Here is a 10,064-nt window from a genome sequence, read left to right on the forward strand (position 1 = left end):
AGGAATCAGCCCAGAACTACATGGGAATACCTGGTCAATGACCTGAAGAGAGCTGGGAACGCAGTCTCAAACATTACTGTTAGTAACACACTACGCCGTTATGGATTAAAATCCTGCAGGGCACGCAAGGTCCCCCTGCTCACACCAGCATATGTCCAGGCACGTTTGAAGTTTAGCAATGACCATCTGGATGATCCAGAGGAGGCATGGGTGAAGGTAATGTGGTCAGATGAGACCAAAATAGAACTTTTTGGTATCAACTCCACTCACCGTGTTTGGAGTAAGAAGGATGAATACAACCCCAAGAACACCATCCCAAACATGAAGCATGGAGGGGGAAACATCATACTTTGGTGGTGCTTTTCTGCAAAGGGGACAGGACGACTGCCCTGTATTGAAGAAAGGATGGATGGGGTCATGTGTCACAAGATTTTGGCCAACAAGCTCCTTCCCTCAGTAAGAGCATCAGTGGGCTTGAACTGGCCCACAGGAGAATCCTCCGGTTGGCCTCTGTGGGCCACCACTCTCTTATATGAGTAGTGCTTGGCACAATATACTTGAATCACTATGTGCAGACAAAGTCAGCATCTTATTCATTTAAAAATCTACCCAGTTCATTGTTATATAAATGACATGCAATACCTTAGGACTGTGGGCGCTAACCAGGTCCCTAGAACTAGGGGTGCTGTGGTCTATCCCTGTCCTCCAAATTACTCCAGAAGGTGGAGACGCAGGGTTCACGTGCCTCACTAAACTCCTAATTAACCCTTATCTTTCCCCTCCCCACACCTCCAGGGAGGTGGGAAGCTGAAGTGTATAGGAATACAATAAACAGACAAAGGAAGATGGCCTGGAATAAGTGAAAATAATAATCAGACAAAATACACTCAAACAACAGAGTGGAACACAGGGGAGTTAAAGGAAGGAGAAACCAAATAGGAGAGTGAGGGGATGCACCCACAAACAAAACTCCAAGCAACAATCTCCTGAACAAATCTCCAAACGCCAACTCCAACAACAAACTATACCTCCAACTGCACACCAGGCAGTAAGAACTAACACTGTCAATTCCTAAGTGCCAGACGTGAGCATATATAGCAGAGGAGAGTGGCCAACACTGAACAGCTGAGACAGTTCAGATAGGAAAGCTCCAGGAGCTTCAACTGAACAGATTAACCCCTGCAATGCTAGCAAGGAAAAAACCTGCACTATTGAATAAGATGGTGAAGCACTTCTAACCAGTGCAGGAGTTCGTGAAACCAGACGCCGCGATAATTTGGCCTCCCTCTGTTGCGGTGTTCCCTTGACAATAAATTTGTGATTGAGGATAATGTCACATTTGCATGTTGCTGAAAAGTGAGGCTCTGGATTTGGTCACCGGTGGGCAGGGTTGTAACTACCGTGATTGCAACTAGGCCCGGCGGGTGAGGGGCCCGCGGAGGCCAGCAAATATTTCAACTGGATGTGTGTCCTCGGACACACAGTCAACTGGTGTAGTGCGTCGCAGAGACCCGTCGGGTCCGTGTGAGGCAATGCATGCTGCCATCGAATCAGAGGCCAGCAGATGACGTCGGCTTGCACGTGACTGGGGGCACATAGCAGTGCCGCTGCAAGATGCTGTGGTAGCCATGCTGGTTCAGTATGCCTTCAATTTTGAATAGATCCCCAACAGTGTCACCAGCAAAGCACCCCTACACCATCACACCTCCTCCTCCATGCTTCACGGTGGGAACCAGGCATGTAGAGTCCATCCGTTCACCTTTTCTGCGTCGCACAAAGACACAGTGGTTGGAACCAAAGATCTCAAATTTGGACTCATCAGACCAAAGCACAGATTTCCACTGGTCTAATGTCCATTCCTTGTGTTCTTTAGCCCAAACAAGTCTCTTCTGCTTGTTGCCTGTCCTTAGCAGTGGTTTCCTAGCAGCTATTTTACCATGAAAGCCTGCTGCACAAAGTCTCCTCTTAACAGTTGTTGAAGAGATGTGTCTGCTGCTAGAACTCTGTGTGGCATTGACCTGGTCTCTAATCTGAGCTGCTGTTAACCTGCGATTTCTGAGGCTGGTGATTCGGATAAACGTATCCTCAGAAGCAGAGGTGACTCTTGGTCTTCCTTTCCTGGGGCGGTCCTCATGTGAGCCAGTTTCTTTGTAGAGCTTGATGGTTTTTACAACTGCACTTGGGGACACTTTCAAAGTTTTCCCAATTTTTCGCTCTGACTGACCTTCATTTCTTAAAGTAATGATGGTCACTCGTTTTCCTTTACTTAGCTGCTTTTTTCTTGCCATAATACAAATTCGAACAGTCTATTAAGTAGGACTATCAGCTGTGTATCCACCAGACTTCTGCACAACACAACTGATGGTCCCACCCCCATTTATAAAGCAAGAAATCCCACTTATTAAACTTGACAGGGCACACCTGTGAAGTGAAAACCATTTCCGGTGACTACCTCTTGAAGCTCATCAAGAGAATGCCAAGAGTGTGCAAAGCAGTCATCAAAGCAAAAGGTGGCTACTTTGAAGAACCTAGAATAGAAGACATATTTTCAGTTGTTTCACACTTTTTTGTTAAAAATATATAATTCCACATGTGTTTATTCATAGCTTTGATGCCTTCAGTGTGAATGTACAATTTTCATAGTCATGAAAATACAGAAAAATCTTTAAATGAGGTGTGTCCAAACTTTTGGTCTGTACTGTATTTACAGTAGTGTTCAAAATAACAGCAGTCCAATACGACTAACCAGATTAATCACTGTTTTTGGTATAAATTATATTGCCACATGTCAAACAATTTACCAGCTGGTGCAGTAGATTCTAAGAAAACCAACAGACTCAGCATTCATGATCTGCATGTTTTTGAGTCTATGTATTTGAATAATTAATTGAAAGGGGATGTGTTCAAAATAATAGCACTGTGGAGTTCAATCATTATGTGAAGAAACAGGTGTTAATCATGTGGCCCTTATTTAAGGGTGAAGCCAGCACATGTTGTACATTCATTTCTCCTTGAAAGCGTATTTATTAAAAAAGAAAAACTGAAATATCACAAGGTCATAAGTATTCAGACCCTTTGCTCAGTATTGAGTAGAAGCACCCTTTTGAGCTAGTACATGAGTCTTTTTGGGAATGATGCAACAAGTTTTTCACACCTGGATTTGGAGAGCCTCTGCTATTCTTCCTTGCAGATCCTCTCCAGTTCCGTCAGGTTGGATGGTGAACATTGGTGGACAGCCATTTTCAGGTCTCTCCAGAGATGCTCAATTGGGTTTAGGTCAGGGCTCTGGCTGGGCCAGTCAGGAATGGTCACAGAGTTGTTCTGAAGCCACTCCTTTGTTATTTTAGCTGTGTGCTTAGGGTCATTGTCTTGTTGGAAGGTGAACCTTTGGCCAAGTCTGAGGTCCAGAGCACTCTGGAAGAGGTTTTCATCCAGGATATCTCTGTACTTGGCTGCATTTATGTTTCCTTCAATTGCAACCAGTCGTCCTGTCCCTGCAGCTGAAAAACACCCCCATAGCATAATGCTGCCATCACCATGTTTCACTGTTGGGATTGTATTGGGCAGGTGTGAGCAGTGCCTGGTTTTCTCCACACATACCGCTTAGAATTATCACTAAAAAGTTCTATCTTCGCCTCATCAGACCAGAAAAGCCTTAGTTACTTACCGGTAATGGGATTTTTCGGAGCCCATGACAGCACCACGTGAGAGAGAGGATCCGCCCATCAAGGACAGGAAACCTACAGGTTAAAAAGGGCGGCCCTCTCTTTCCGCCTCAGTTTAGTTAACAGAGCATGAGAGTACCGCCAAGGTTAGTTATAACAAAACATAATCACATTAAGTACATTACTTTTCATCAATTTCCCACAAGGGTGCACAAAAAGAAATCAAATCTACAGGAGTGCACAACACCAGTGAAGGGAGGGAATATACGGGTGCTGTCATGGGCTCCGAAAAATCCCGTTACCGGTAAGTAACTAAGGCTTTATTCGGTCGTCCATGACAGCACCACGTGAGAGAATTACAGAGACGAAGGAAATTAGGGAGGGACCACAGCTTGAAGCACCCTTCTCCCGAAAGTGAGATCTGCAGAGCCACCCAGATCCAATCTATAGTGCCTATAGAAAGTAGAGGGAGAAGACCAAGTGGCAGCCTTACAAATCTCCTCAATGGAAAGCCCTGTCTTCTCCGCCCAGGAGGTTGACACCGCTCTGTTAGAATGCGCCCTCAATCCCTCCGGTATCTCTTTATCCCCTGAGGAGTATGCGAGGGAAATGGCCTCCTTGATCCATCTAGCGATTGTAGCCTTTGAGGCCTTACAACCCTTCCTAGCCCCCTGATAGCAAATAAATAGGGACTTATCCTTTCTAAAGCCATGTGATACTTCTAAGTACCTTAGTACGCACCTCCTAACGTCTAAAGTGTGAAGTCTCTCCTCTTTTTGATTTTTGGGCGGAAAGCAAAAAGTTGGGAGAACTATTTCCTGGGTTCTATGGAATCGAGTGGCCACTTTAGGAAGAAAGGCTGGATCAGGTTTTAATATAATCCTATCGTCCAGAATTTGCGTGAATGGAGGGCATATTGAAAGGGCCTGTAGGTCACTGACTCTCCTGGCTGAAGTTAGGGCTACTAACAGGACCGTCTTTAGGAAAATAATTTTGGGGGAGACTAAATCTAGTGGCTCAAAAGGAGGACTGGTCAAGGCATCTAAGACATAATTCAAATCCCAGGGAGACATCTTTGCTTTGGTAATGGGTCTACACCTAAAGGAAGCTTTTATAAAACGGCCTATCCAATAGTTATCTGCAATATTGGAAGAAAATAAAGCTCCCAACGCCGACACCTGTACTTTCAAGGTACTGGTAGTGAGACCTAATTCTAAGCCTCGCTGCAGAAATTCCAGAATTTTCCCAATAGGGGGCCCCTCCTCCACCTTAACTTCTGCAAAGAACAGAAACTTCCTCCAGGTCCTGGCATAAATACGGGTGGTAACAGGTTTTCTGCTAGCCAGGAGAGTATTCACTACATTTACGGGGAATCCTTTGTTGGTAAATAACACCCTCTCAAATTCCACGCCGTCAAATGTAGACTCGGGGTTGGAGGATGGGAAAGTGGCCCTTGAGTGAGGAGGTCCGGAATCTCCGGAAGAACCCAGGGATCTGATATGGACATCTTCCGGAGACAAGGGAACCACGGTCTTTTGGGCCAAAAGGGACATACGAGTATCACTCTGGCCCGGTCTGCCCTGATCTTTTTTATCACCGCTGGGAGCAGGATCATGGGAGGGAAGGCATATGCCAGAGGAAACCTCCAGGGAACCATAAAGGCGTCCACTGCCAGGGGTCCTTCTCTGGGGTCTAAGGAACAAAAATTTTCCACTTTCCGATTGGCTCTTGTTGCGAATAAGTCCACAGATGGAAGGCCCCACATCTCTACGATTCTGGAGAATATTTGTGTATTTAGGGACCACTCTCCTTCTTTTACAGAAGTACGGCTGAGGAAATCCTCTGTGATGTTTTCCTTGCCTTTTAGATGAGTAGCCGAAAGAGAGAGACAGTGATCTTCGGCTTTCAGCAGAAGTGCGTTCGCTACCCTCATCAAGTTTCTTGAGCGGGTTCCCCCTTGGTGGTTTATGTAAGCTACCGTGACTTGATTGTCCGAGAGTACACGGACATGCTGGTCCTGAAAATATATAAGGAACTCGAACGCATGCTGCACCGCCAGAAGCTCCTTAACATTTGATGACAACTGTTGCTCACTGCTTGACCAGGTTCCCTGCACTAATTTCCCTTCAAAGTGAGCTCCCCAACCTGTAGCACTTGCATCAGTGGACAAGACTGCAGTTGGACTACATTCCCAGGGAACCCCTTTAGCAAGATTGTCTTGTCGTAACCACCAACGAAGGGACCATATGGCACGAGGACCTAGCGTAAACTTACGGTCTAGATGCCCCTCTAAAGCTGCATTATTGTACAACACATCCCACTGAAAGGCTCTTGAATGCAATTGTGACCAACGAACCGCAGGAAAAGTGGAGGTGAAGGTTCCCAATAGTGACATGGCCTTACGGATTGACATAGAAGGTTTACGTATACATTGTTCTACCAACTCCCAGATTCTATCAATTTTCTCTTCTGGAAGACAACATAGCTGTTTCCTGGAATCTAATATGACCCCCAGATATTGTTGTACCTTGAGTGGAGATAGTCTAGATTTTTCTAAATTTAGAAACCACCCCAAACTCTTTAAGACCGACATGGTCTCCTGCAGGTGGGTCTCGCATTGAACCAACGAATTCCCCACTATCAGGAGATCATCCAGGTAAGGGATAATTAGAATGTCCCTTTCTCTTATATGGGCCATAACTTCCGCCATTACTTTAGTAAAAACCCGTGGGGCTATAGCTAAACCGAAGGGGAGTGCAGTGTATTGGAAGTGTTTAACCACCCCGTCTATTTCAATGGCCAGCCTCAAGTATTTCTGGTAATCACTATGAATTGGGATATGGTAATAAGCATCTTTGAGATCGAGCACTACCATATAGCAGTGGGGAAAAAGTAACTTTATTACGGATTTTAAAGACTCCATTTTAAAGGTGTGTATTTTAAGGAAATTATTCAGGGATTTCAGATTTCTAATTTTCCTGAAACTTCCATCTGGTTTCGGAATCAAGAAGAGCGGGGAGTAGAAACCAAGACCCTTTTCAGCTTCCGGAACCTCAATCAGGACGTGCTTTCTTATTAGGGTTTGTACTTCCGAAACGAGGGCAGCCTGGCGTTCTGGGGAAGAACTGGAGGGAACAACCATGAACCTTTTGTGAGGCAATGCTTTAAATTGAAACTTAAGACCATACTTAATCAGGCTCAAAATCCATTTACTATGAGAAATCTGTTCCCAAGCTGGGACAAAAAATGACAATCTCCCTCCCACCTGGGCTGATTGTGTATCCCCTGGCTTCTGCTCAATTTTTGGAGACAGACCAAAGAGTAGACCTCTACCTTTTCGACCTCTTTCATCAGACTTGTCTTGCTCCCTGAAATATCTCTTCCGGAAAAATTTCCTCTTCCGGAACGATCTCTTAAAGGAGGGTAGAGGAACTGATGGAAACCCCTTCTTAGGGTCCCCCGCTTTCTCCAATAAGTCGTCCATGGTCTGACCAAAGAGGTATTCCACTTCACACGGGATTGTACACAGTCTGGACTTAGTCTGTAAATCCCCCGGCCAGCTTTTAATCCACAAGGCTCGCCTAGCCGCATTTGACAGTGCTGCTGACTTTGCTGCCAACCTCACCGAGTCCACAGATGCATCAGCAAGAAAAGCTGCCGCCCCCTGAACCAGTGGAAGGGAAGAAATAATGTTTTTCCTAGAAGTCCCATCCTTCAACTGACTGTCTAGCTGTTCAAGCCACACCATCAGGGCTCTGGACGTACAGGTAGCTGCTACTGTTGGTCTCAGTGCTCCCGCAGCTGTCTCCCATGCCCCTTTCAGGAAAGTATCAGCCCGTCTGTCTAGGGGGTCTCTCAATGCACCCATATCATCGAACGGGAGGGAAGTTCTTTTCGCTGCTTTAGTAACAGCAACATCCAGCTTGGGTGCTTTTAACCAGGAGGAACACATAGCATCCTCAAACGGATATTTCCTTTTAAAGGATGGAGGAACACTACCCTTCTTGTCAGGCTTTCTCCACTCCTTATCAATGAGGTCTTTCACCCTTGAATTTACTGGAAAGACCCTTCTCTTCTTTAGCCCCAGACCACCAAACATAACATCCTCAGCTGACTTCTCTACCCTCGAGTCCACTATCCCCATTGTAGATCGGACGGCTTTTACTAGGGCATCGACCTCCTTCAGGGGGAAGCACTGTCTGTCTGGCTCACTATCAGAGGAAGAGAAGGCGGAGGAGGAAGCGACCGATAGCTCAGTGTCTGAACCCGGCTGGGTTTCTTGAGGAATATGCCCAGACTCTGAACCTTGCAATGCTTTGCCTATTTCTTCCCTTATTAAAGTTCTTAGGCCTAGGGAAAAATCTGGGGTCTCCTCCGATATCATTTTGCTGATACAAAGCTGACACAACCTTTTGCTATAAGAATCAGGGAGTGGACAGCTGCATAAGGCACACTCCCTGTGCTTGGACTTCGAGGAACATTTCTTGCTCTAAAAGAAAGTCATAGATAGAAAAAAGGAGGAAACATTAGTAGAACTTTCACGAAGATTCCACTCACCCCACAGAACCTTCGGTACCGTAGAAGCAGAAGAATCCAGCATGCATGGCAAGGAATCACGCCGCACCGGACCGTCCTTCCTGCTCTTAGTGGTAGCTCTTCTAGTTGCACGACCAGACCCTAGCCGGGAATGACGCTGCGCCACTAGTTGTGAGGGCTCCCCAGAGGGCTGCTCCTGCAGCAGATGTTGTTGCCTAGGTGACAGCTCCTGTGAATCTTCCATAGCTTACAATGTAAGAATGGGCTGGGAAGCACCTCTGTATGTTACCAGACCCTTTATATACTGGCCATACCGGTACCATGTGTGGGTGTGTGTTTCCTTTTTTTTTTTTTTTTTTTACCCAGGAGGGCGTTACCTGCTCCTTGGTCTTCCTCCCCAGGTCCAGGTGGGATCCAGGTGGGCTACTCGCCGCCAGGTCCTCTATCCCCCGGCGTTCAGCTGCTCGCGCCAAAAAATTCAAACGAGCCCCGCCCCTTCCGGTGACGTCACAGGGCTTCCTGCCCGGCGCACCGGAAGTCGCGTCAGAAGGTGGCACCCGTCACGTGCGCCGCCGGCGCGACCTGGATCTCCTGCAAGCGGTAGCGAGGGGGGGGGGAAGCCCGCTAGAGGCCCCACACCTGGCGGACATCTACCTCCCGTGAGGCAATGTCGCGCCTGCCGCAATGCTCACGGAGGCGCCCCCATGAGCCCTGCCGTGGCGTCTCCAGAGGACCGGGACGGACCGGCTCCAACCACCTGCTGTGGCCCTCTCTGGGACAGGAGTCCATCTTCTGCAGGTAAGCCTGCAAGGTCCCCCATCATGGACAGGAAACCTAAACTGATGCGGAAAGAGAGGGCCGCCCTTTTTAACCTGTAGGTTTCCTGTCCTTGATGGGCGGATCCTCTCTCTCACGTGGTGCTGTCATGGACGACCGAATAAATCTTATTTCTCATAGTATGGGAGTCCTTCATGTGTTTTTGAGCAAACTCTATGCGGGCTTTCATATGTCTTGCACTGAGGAGAGGCTTCCGTCGGGCCACTCTGCCATAAAGGCCCGACTGGTGGAGGGCTGCAGTGATAGTTGACTTTGTGGAACTTTCTCCCATCTCCCTACTGTATCTCTGGAGCTCAGCCACAGTGATCTTCGGGTTCTTCTTTACCTCTCTCACTAAGGCTCTTCTCCCACGATTGCTCAGTTTCGCTGGACGGCCAGGTCTAGGAAGACTTCTGGTGGTCTCAAACTTCTTCCATTTAAGGATTATCGAGGCCACTGTGCTCTTAGGAATCTTGAGTAATGCAGAAATTCTTTTGTAACCTTGGCCAGATCTGTGCCTTGCCAAAATTATGTCTCTGAGCTCCTTGGGCAGTTCCTTTGAGCTCATGATTCTCATGCACTGTGAACTGTGAGGTCTTATATAGACAGGTGTGAGCCTTTCCAAATCAAGTCCTATCAGTTTAATTAAACACAGCTGGACTCCAATGAAGGCGTAGAACCATCTCAAGGAGGATCACAAGGAAATGGACAACATGTGACTTAAATATGAGTGTCTGAGCAAAGGGTCTGAATACTTCTGACCATGTGATATTTCAGTTTTTCTTTTTTAATAAATTTACAAAAATTTCTACATTTCTGGCTTTTTTTCAGTCAAGATGGGGTGCAGAGTGTTCTTTAATGAGAAAAAAAAAGAACTTTTTAGAATTTACCAAATGGCTGCAATGAAACAAAGAGTGAAAAATTTAAAGGGGTCTGAATACTTTCCGTACCCACTGTATATACATTCAGTGATGTTATGTTTTTTGTAAACCTGAAAAAAAGTTAACAAAATTATTCTTTAGAAAAAAAATATATACACCAAATTCA

Source organism: Phyllobates terribilis, unplaced genomic scaffold, assembly GCF_046119375.1.
Source record: "Phyllobates terribilis strain yellow unplaced genomic scaffold, ASM4611937v1 Scaffold_2__4_contigs__length_985480577, whole genome shotgun sequence".
NCBI lineage: Eukaryota > Metazoa > Chordata > Amphibia > Anura > Dendrobatidae > Phyllobates > Phyllobates terribilis.